Below are 10,733 nucleotides of genomic sequence, written 5' to 3'. Positions count from 1 at the left end.
TCCTGCTGGGTTTACCTCATTATTTAACCTCTAAGTGCAGATGCCCTGGGCAGGCCTCCATTCTCTCCTCCTTTCAGTCCACCCTCCCACCCTGTTGGTCTTCTGCCACCTCACCCATCCACCTAATCTATCAAATGACTCTGAACTCCAGATTCCACCTGCCTTTCAGCACCTCCACAGGGATTTCAACAGACAAGCTGAAACTCCGTGCATCCACGACAGAGCTCCTGATCCCCATCCCCAACTTCCTGCTTCTGTAGCCTTCCCCCATCTTAGATGCTTGCCTGACCGAAACCACTGGAATCATTCTTAATTCTTCGCTACCCAAAATCTAATTCATTAGCAAACCCTGTCAGTGAGACTTTAAAAATATATGCACACACAAAAATTATATGCAGATGCTCGTCTACTTATGATGGGGTTACACCCCAACAAACCCATCATACTGAAAATAATCAGGTTAAAAATACATTTAGTACACAACCTATGAAACATCATAGCTTAGCCTAGCCTACTTTAAATGTGCTCAGAACACATACATTAGCCTACAGTTGGGCCACATTATCTAACACATAGCTTACCTTATAATAAAGTGGTGAAGGCCAGCACGGTGGCTCACGCTTGTAATCCCAGCACTTTGGGAGGCTGAAGTGGGCGGATCACGAGGTTAGAGATCGAGACACGGTTGAAACCCTGTCTCTACTAAAAATACAAAAAATTAGCCGGGCGTGGTGGCGGGCGCTGTAGTCCCAGCTACTCGGAGAGGCTGAGGCAGGAGAACGGTGTGAACCTGGGAGCGGAGCTTGCAGTGAAGTTGAGATTGCGCCACTGCACTCCAGCCTGGGTGACAGAGCGAGACTCCGTCTCAAAAAAAAAAAAAAAAAAAAAAAAAAAAAAAAAAAAAAAAGTGGTGAATGTCTCACGTAATTTATAGATATTGTACTGAAAGTGAAAAACAGAATGTTTTTTTTTGTTTGTTTGTTTGTTTTTGTTTTGTTTTGTTTTTTCGAGACGAAGTCTCGCTCGTTGCCCAGGCTGGAGTGTAAGTGGCATAATCTCAGCTCACTGCAACCTCCAACCTCTGCCTCCGGGTTCAAGCGATTCTCCCGCCTCACCTCCCGAGTAGCTGGACTACAGGAGCCACATGCCCAGCTAATTTTTTGTATTTTTTAGTAGAGACAGTGTTTCACTGTGTTAGCCAGGATTTGTGTTGTTGTTGTTTGTTGTGTGTGTGGTGTTTTTTCTTAGACAGAGTTTCACTCTTGTTGCCCAGGCTGGAGTGCAATGGCATGAATCCAGCTCACGCAACCTCCATCTCCCGGGTTCAATTATTATCCCGCCTCAGCCTCCTGATAGCTAGGGATTACAGGCATGCATACTATTGCCCAGCTTATTTTATTTTTAGTAGAGATGGGGTTCCTCCATGTGGTCAGGCTGGTCTTGAACTCCTGACCTCAGGTGATCTGCCCGCTTCCTGCCTCCCGAAGTGCTGGATTACAGTGCGACGCCACCTCACCCGGCCAACAGAATGGTTTTATGGTTACTTGGTATGATTTCTACTGCATGTATATGTCTTTCATACCATGGTAAGTCAAAAAATTGTTAGTTGAACCATTGCAAATCAGGAAGTGTCTGTATGTATAGATTGTAGATAGGAAACAAAATTGATAAATTAGACTTCTTCAAAGTCAAAATGTTTGCACTTCCAAAGATACTATTAAGAAAGTGAATAATAGGCAGGCAATGGTGGCTAACGGCTTAATCCCAACACTTTGGGAGGCTGAGGCGGGTGGATACCTGAGGTCAGGAGTTCAAAACCAACATAGCCAACATCGTGAAACCCCATCTCTACTAAAAATACAAAAATTAGCCAGGTGTGGTGGCAGGCGCCTGTGATCCCAGCTACTTGGGAGGCTGAGGCAGGAGAATTGCTTGAACCAGGAGGCAAGGTTGCAGTGAGCTGAGACCATATCACTGCACCCCAGCCTGGGCAACAAAGTGAGATGTTGTTCTCACAAAAAAAAAGAAAGCAAGAAAGAAAAGAAAGAAGTGAAAACAGGGCCAGGCACTGTAGCTCATACCTGTAATCCCAGCCTTTTGGGAGGCAAGGAGGGCAGATCACCTGAGTCAGGAGTTCAAGACCAGCCTGACCAACATGGAGAAACCCCTCTCTACTAAAAATACAAAATTAGCTGGGCATGGTGGTGCATGCTGTAATCCAGCTACTCAGGAGGCTGAGGCTGAGAATGCCATGAACCCGGGAGGCAGAGGTTGCGTTGAGGCCGAGATCGCGCCATTGCACTCCAGCCCTGGTGACAAAGTCAAACTCTGAAAAAAAAAGGAAAGAAAGAAAGAGGGAAAGAAGAGAGAGAGAAAGAGAAGAAAGAGGGAAGGAGGGAGGGAGGGAAGAAAGGAAGAAAAGAGGAAGGAAGGAAGGAAGGAAGGAAGGAAGGAAGGACAGGAAGGAAAGGAAGGAAGGAAGAAAGAAAGAAAAATAGGCAAGGGCGCAGTGGCTCACACCCTGTAATCTCAACACTGTTGGGAGGCCGAAGAGGGTGGATTGCTTGAACCCAGGAGTCAAGACCAGCTGAGCAACATGGTGAACCTCATCTCTACAAAAAATAACAAAATTAGCTGAGCATGGTGGTGATGCCTGTAGTCCCAGCTACTCGGGAGGCTAAGGTGGGAGAATGGCTTGAGCCTGGGAGGGCAGGCAGAGGTTGTAGTGAGCTGTGTGTTGTGCCACTGCCTCCCATCTGAGCACAGAGCCAGGCCTTGTCAAAAAAGAAAAAGAAAGAAGAAGAAGGAAGGAGAGAGAGAGGAAGAAAGAAGAAAAGAAAGAAAGAAAAGAAAAGAAAGAAAGAAAGAAAGAAAGAAGAAAGAAAAAAGAAAGAAGAAAGAGCGAGCAAGGGGAGCTTTTTTCCTCATCTTCGCCCCAGACCTTAAGGCTCTGCAAATGCAGGTGATGGTTGCTGACCCCCTTCTATGGCAAACTCTGAGTAAGTAACTTTGCTTGTTCTCATTTGAGTGTCTTTGTTTATTCCAGCAACTTGGACTAGGAGTAACAAGAGTCATAGGAAACAAGGGGACAAGTTGAGGTCTATTTGGAGATAAACAGGCAAAACTCGATAATATGGATTGTAAGGGAGCAGGAGGCAGGGAAAAAAGAGGACATCAAGAGGACCCCTAGAGGCTGGGCATAGTGGATCACGCTGTTAATCCCAACACGTTTGGGGAGGCTGAGGTGTGGTGGATCTCTTGAGACCAGGAATTTGAGACCAGCCACGGCCGACATGGCAAACCCCTGTCTCTACTAAAAATTCAAAAATTAATCAGGTGGGGCGGCACACACCTGTAATCCCAGCCACTCAGGAGCTGAGGCATGAGGATTGCTTGAACCCAGGAGATGGAGGTTGCAGTGAGCTGAGATCGAGCCATGGCACCCCAACCTGGGTAATAGAGTGAGACTTTTATCCCAAAAAAACAGAAATTAAAATTAAAATTAAAAAAAGAGGATTCCTAGGTGTCTGGCCTGGGCAACTGGGTGGACATGGTGCACCTGTTTACTGAGATGAAGATTAGAACAAAAGCAGGTTGGCAGGGTGGCTAAAAGCCAGAGATGAGTCCTTGATGTGAGATGCCTACCAAAGGAAGGTGCCAAGGAGGCAGTTACATCCCTGAGTCTGTGCTCAGAGGTAGACCAAGCAGGAGAGAGACATGGGAGGGGCACATAAAGATGCTTTATGCAGCCAGAACATGGATGATGTCACAGGAGCAGTGTAGACAGAGAAGGGACGAGGAAGCAGGACTGACCTTATCAGGATTGAGCCTGTGGGAATCCAGTTTCTGTTTGTATTTATTCTTTATTTATTATTTTTGAACAAGGTCTTGCTGTATGCCCAGGCTGGAGTGCAGTGGCAAGATCTCAGCTCACTGCAGCCTCTACATTGCAGGCTCAGTGATCCTCCCACCTCAGCCTCCCAGTAGGCTGGGATCACAGGTGCATGCCGCCACGCTGACTGATATTTTTATTTTGTTGCAGAAGATGGGGTCTTGCCTATGGTTGGCCAGGCTGCTCATCCAATCCTAGATGCAAGTGATCCGCCTGCCTTGGCCTCCGAAAGTGCTAGGATTACAGGCGTGAGCCACCACGCTGGGCTTGTAAGTATTTATTGAGTGAATGAGACATTCTCAGCACTAAGTAAAGTTGATGGCCTCCTAAAGGATTAGATTAGAAACTCCCACAGTCAAATGTGGGGCAGAAGACTAGGAGGGGCAGCCTCAGAGACTGAGAGAGCTGCCCAGTGAGGACAAAGAAAGCCTGCTGCACCGGGATGACCCCATCACTCCTCGGCCAGACATGGGCTACCCTGGGCCATCTGTCTGCCACCTTCCTCTCCACTCTCATCTCTTCCTGCCATTCTTTTTGGACCAATTTAGTAATTTCACCCAAATGCGGTTCTATTGCTTCACACTTCACACAGGCTGTCCCTCTCTAGGATTTACAAAAAGTCACGTGAGCTCATTACCAGTAATTTCGAACATGATGGAAACACACAACAGAGTAAAGCTGGCCGGCCACCCCTGCTCTGCATTAGTAAGCATTTGCGCTATGCGTTCGCAATGTGCTTTCCGCGTATTTCTAATGCACTCTCTTCTCACACACATGCACACCAGATTTTCCTCCCTGCCTCCAAAATGGGAAATACCTCCTTTACCACCTGATTTTTCCTTCTTAATGCATTACGGATTCTTTCCACATACATAGAGAGTACATACTTGCTTATGCTTACATTTCAGTACACAATGTACATGCAGTACATTTCAGTACACAGAGAGGTGCCTTGTTCTTTAAGATAAATCTTTAGAGTTTGAGTGTATGGATTAATCATGATGTATTTAACAATCTGCATTAATAAACCCTCCATCCCTTTTTTCTTTCTTTTCTTTTCTTTTCTTTTCTTTTTTTTTTTTTTTGAGATGGGAGTCTTCCTCTGTTGCCAGGCTGGAGTGCCATGGCACGATCTCAGCTCACTGTAACCTCCACCTCCCGAGTTCAAGTGACCCTCTCACCTAAGCTTCCCGAGTAGCTGGGATTACAGGTCCCTCCACCACGCCTAGCTATTTTTGTCTGTGTGTATTTTTTTAAATAGAGACGGGGTTTCACCATGTTGGTCAGGCTGGTCTCCAACTCTTAACCTCAACTGACCACCTTGGCTGCCTTGCCCAGACACAGAAAAGAGAAGGAAGGAATGTGGCCTGAGGGAATTGTCTGTGTGGAGAAAGACCTATAATCAAAGTTGGAAAATGAAAAAAGTAACTGGGAAAATGCATTCACAAGACCTGTGCCAAGGCCTCTTCCCATGTTTATGAAAAGCTCACACAAGCCCAGGAAGGACAAGACCCCAGACAAGAATAGGCAAAGGATAGGAACAGCCAGTTCCTAAGAAACAAGAAGGAGAAGAAGAAGCAACCATGAATACAGGGAAGGATGTGGTCTTTGTCTGTTCTGTGCTGCTCTAACTGAACACTTGAGACTGGGTGATTTAACAGAGTACAGAGATTTACTTCTGACAATTCTGGAGGCTGGGAAGTCCAGGGTTAAGGGGCTGCATCTGGGAGGCCTTCATGCTGCGCATCCCATGGCAGGAGGTGGAAGGGTAGCGAGGGGAGTGGGGGGGAGAGAGAGAACAGACAGAGAAGGAAGGGGCCAAATTATCCTTTTATCAGGAACCCACTCCCTCCATAACTGCAATAACTAACCCACTCCCCTGGTAATGGCATTAATCTCTAAGGCCATTAATCTCTGCCCTCGTGACCCAATCTCCTCTTAAAGGTCCCATCTCTCAACAGTATTGCATTGGAGATTTACATTTCCAACACATGAACTTTGGGGGATATATTCAAACTACAACAGAAGTTCAATTTTACTCATAATTAAATAAATGGAAACTGAGGCAACAGAGAGATCTGTTTCAACTACGAAGAAAGACAAAAGGGCAGGTGTGGTGGCTGACGGCTATAATCCCAGCACTTTGGGAGGTCGGGGCAGGAGGATAGCTTGAGCCCGGCAGTTTGAGACCAGCCTGGGCAACATTGTGAGACCCCCATCTCTACACAAAATACAAAAATTAGCCAGTATGGTGGCACACCACATGTAATCTGAGCTACTCGGGAGGCTGAGGTGGGAGGATCACTTGGGCCTAGGAGTTCAAGACTGCAGTGAGCCGTGAGCGGAGATCCCACCATTGCACTCCAGTCTTGGTGACAGAGTGAGACCCCATCTCAAAAAAAAAAAAAGAAAAGAAAGCCCGGGCACAGTGGCTCACACCTGTAATCCCCGCACTTTGGGAGGCTGAGGCGGGTGGATCACTTGAAGTCAGGAGTTCGAGACCAGCCTGTCCAACGTGGTGAAACCCCATCTCTACTAATATACAAAAATTAGCAGGGTGTGGTGGTGGGTGCCTGTAATCCCAGCTACTTGGGAGGCTGAGGCAGGAGAATCACTTGAACCCAGGAAGCAGAGGTTTCAGTGAGCCAAGATCATGCCATTGCACTCCAGCGTGGGTGACAAGAGCAAAACTCCATTTCAAAAAAAAAAAAAAAAGATAAAAAAAGGAAAATAACAACAACAAACAAACTTTGATGGTGTCATTGCTAGTAGAAGTATAAGGGGAAAGATATTCTCAGTCATGTTTAGGGCAAGTGATAATTTGTAGAACTTTGCAAGGTGACTTTTTTTTTAACTGTGGAAAATTCCAGATGTACACAAAAGTAGAGAGAATAGCAAAATGAGCTCCCATATGCCCCTCGCCTGGTTGTCATAATTGTCAACATGATGCCATTTTGGTTTCTTCTCTCTCCTGCTGCCAGTTTTTAGGGAAGAGGTAAGAATATTTTAAAGCAAACTTCAAGTATCATTTCATTTTACTCTGGAAGAAAATTGGCAATGTTTCCCGAAGTATAAACCCAGTCATCCCACTGCTAAACTTTCCCCTGAAGATGTATTTGCAAAAGTTCAGTATGCTTTACATTCAGGGAGGCTTACGACACCATTGCTTGGAAAAGCAAGAAGCCTTGGAGACTAGAGAGGTAGTTGTCAGGGACGAAGTAGATAAATTATAGCTCATGGTCATGATGGATTAAAAAGAACGAGGTGGCTTTCCAAGAGATATTATTAACTGGGAGACCGAAGCATTGGAGATAACGATAATATCCCTTTTGTTTGATTAAAATCTATGTAAATAGACACATTAAGAACTAAACAGCACACAACCATGCTTGGATGACTCCCTATTAATAGAGGATAAAGTCCAAACTCTTCAGCACCCTGTCATGGTGGTCTTCCTTTTCAACCTTTGTCCCAGTTGTTTCTTCCAGTTGTATGACCTACGAATTGGCCCAGAGATTTCCAAAAAGGTGTCCCAGGAACCCTAGCTCCACCTGCTTCTCCTGGAAGTGGCTCCATGTCCATATGAGTTTGGGAAACACTTAGCATCATGGAGAGTCACACTGTGCATTGGCCTGTTCCAAGCTCTGAGAAGTTTGCAGCGAAACAAGCAACAAAAATGGTCTGTCGAAGATGTCAGGCTCCCAGGCCCACGGGGCTGTGGATCATGGTTCTCCGTTCTGCTCTTAAGAGCACCACAGGGGCCAGCTCTGTACATCAGGGATGAGAACCTCTGCTCTGAGGGTCAGCCCTGTCCCTTCCTGACCTGATGTGGCTTGACTCTCTCCTTTGACCTCTCCACCCCAGCCACACAGGTCCTTCTTTCTGTTCCCCAAAAAGGAATACCTCAGTCCAGCCTCAGGGCCCTTGGATCAACTGTGACCTTGGCCGGAGTGTCCTTCCCTGCACATGGCTGGCTCTTTACATAGTTCAGTTCCCCCTTAACTGTCACCTCGGAGAGGCCTTCCCAAGCCTCTCGAAGCACTCACAGTCCCCTTTGTATTTCTTGGAGAATGGACCATCCACTGGTTTGTTGATTGCCCATTTCTCCTGCTAGAATGTCTGCTCCGTGAGAGCAAAAATGCTGTTTGTGGTGTTTATTCCCAGAGCCTGAGACAGTATCTGGTACAGAGTAGGTGCTCAACTAACAGGAGATAAAGAAACACGTTTCTTTGCAAGGTCCATTTTCCATAGCACTCCCACTGCATCCCCCTGGAAATGCTGATGCAGCTATGGGTCTCTGGGTGTTCCCCAAACACACCAGGTGCATTCCCGTCTCTACCTGGACAATTTTCCACCTCATCTTCTCAGCCTGGCAAAGTGCTGCCCTGGCTTCGAAACCCAGCTTCACTGTCCCTCCCTGTGAAACTATCCTCGGCTGCCTGGTCTGAATGAGTTGCTCCCTCCCTGGGCCTCCCAAGGTGCCTGTACACACATACCTTTGTCACTGCACGAGTAACATTGCGCTGCACTGAACTGTTTTGTGTGTGTCTCACTCACGGCCTGCTCTCATTAAGGGCAGGGCTCGCTGACTCAGTACTGAATTCTGAGCACCCAGCCCCGTGACTGCACACAATGAATGCAACAATTAGGTGCTGAATGAAGTCCAACTCTGGGCTCTTACTGCCTGCGTCCATTCAGCAAGCATCAACAGGGCAGCTACTGTGTACAAACCACTGATTCAGACCTTGTAGTAGGTCCAAAGATGAACAGAAAACCATCTTTTGGCTGTAAAGGATTATCAATCGAGAAGGGGAGCAGATCCTCTTCCCAGTAATTCTTTTTTATTTTTTTATTTTTTTGAGATGGAGTTTTGCTCTGTTACCCAGGCTGGCGTGCAGTGGCACGATCTCAGCTCACTGTAACCTCTGACTCCTGGGTTCAAGTGATTCTCCTGCTTCAGCCTCCCAAGTAGCTGGGATTACAGGCGCTTGCCATCACACCTGGCTAATTTTTTTTTTTTTTTTTTGAGACAGAGTCTTGCTCTGTCTCCCAGGCTGGAGGGCAGTGGCGCAATCTCCGCTCACTGCAAGCTCTGCCTCCCGGGTTCACGCCATTCTCCTGCCTCAGCCTCCCGAGTAGCTGGGACTACAGGCACCCGCCACCACACCCGGCTAATTTTTTTTTTGTATTTTTAGTGGAGACGGGGTTTCACCGTGTTAGCCAGGATGGTCTCGATCTCCTGACCTCGTGATCTGCCTGCCTCAGCCTCCCAGAGTGCTGGGATTACAGGCTTGAGCCACCACACCCGCCCCACACCTGGCTAATTTTAGTATTTTTAGTAAAGATGGGGTTTCACCATGTTGGCCAGGCTGGTCTCAAACTCCTGACCTCAGGTGATCCACCCACCTCAGCCTCCCAAAGTGCTGGGATTAAAGGCGTGAGCCACTGCACCTGGCCCCGCCTCCCAATAATTCTAACACCAGTGTGAGAGGCTAGCACTTCTGGTGCTAGAATGAGCTAGGGGAGTGGGTTTATTTTCCATTACTGCTGTAACAAATTATCAAAAACTTGGGGGCTTAAAGCGACACACATTTATCCTCTTACAATTCTGAAGCCAGAGGTCCAACCGCACCCGGCATATTTGGGGTTTATTATTCTGCCTACCACAGGCAGGCAGGATGACTTCTCATGGCAGGGAGCCTTTGCCCAGCCAGCTTTTACAGTTACTGAAGCTTTATTGAATCGCTAGTTACTACAAGGCCTGTGATAGCTACTTTTACGTATTGACTCATTTAATCTCATGAAGAGTTTGTTAAAAAGTCTAGTCCTGGCTGGCCTTGGTGGCTCACACCAGTAATCCCAGCACTTTGGAAGGCTGAGGTGGTGGATTGCCTGAGGTCAGGAGTTCGAGACCAGCCTGGCCAACATGGTGAAACCCCATCTCTACTAAAAATAGAAAAAATTAGCTGGGCGCAGTGGTGGGCACTTGTAATCCCAGCTACTATGGAGGCTGAGGCAGGAGAGTCGCTTGAACCTGGGAGACGGAGATTGCAGTGAGCCGAGATCAAGCCATTGCACTCCAGCCTGGGCAACAAGAGTGAAACTCTGTCTCAAAAAAAAAAAAAAAAAAAGGCCTGAAAGGGGAACCCACTGGAGTTTCTGCTTCTCACTCACCCCCATGCATCCCTCAGGCCAAGGAAACGGTGAGGGGAAGTGAAAACAGGGAGGAAAAACAGGGAGGGAAGGGCAGAGGGAGGAAGGGCAGAGGGAGGGAAAGACAGAGGGAGGGAAGGACAGAGGGACGAAGCCCTCTGGTCAAGACTCCTCTCACAGGGGTCTTCACCCTGTGAGAGGCAGTGAGGTGTCCTACAGGTGACCCCTGAGGCCTGGGTTTCCTGTCTGTGATGTCCTCCCCATCCATTCCCAGTGGTCCCCAGCCTTCCCTCCCTCTGTCCTCCCGCCCTGGGCCTCATCCAGGCATTCAGTCCTCTAGGACGGCTGATGTACTGCCTGGAAGGGTGGGGTGTTCCTGGGTGTCCGTATCCTACATCTTGGATCCACCCCAGGCCGACGGTTCCTGGAAACCAGTCAGAGGCGACTGAGGGGTGCAGAGGGGAAGAAAGGCTGGGTCCACTTGCCCCTGGGTAGGGGAGCCCCTGGCCAAGCCCTGGGTATGCAGGGGGTGCTGGGGATCCCCTCATCCCTGTCTTTTCAAACTGGGGCAGGGGCTCAGGGCACCCAGCAATGTCCCGAATCTCCCAGGGCCCTGGGAAGGTGGAGGGTGGGGCCCTTTCCAGCCAGACACAAATCATTAGTGGGAGGATCTGGGTGGGGCCGCAGG

Source organism: Nomascus leucogenys, unplaced genomic scaffold, assembly GCF_006542625.1.
Source record: "Nomascus leucogenys isolate Asia unplaced genomic scaffold, Asia_NLE_v1 001179F_50415_qpd_obj, whole genome shotgun sequence".
Taxonomy (NCBI): Eukaryota; Metazoa; Chordata; class Mammalia; order Primates; family Hylobatidae; genus Nomascus; species Nomascus leucogenys.
The sequence above is the reverse complement of the archived record's forward strand: the minus strand, read 5'-3'. Positions refer to the sequence as shown.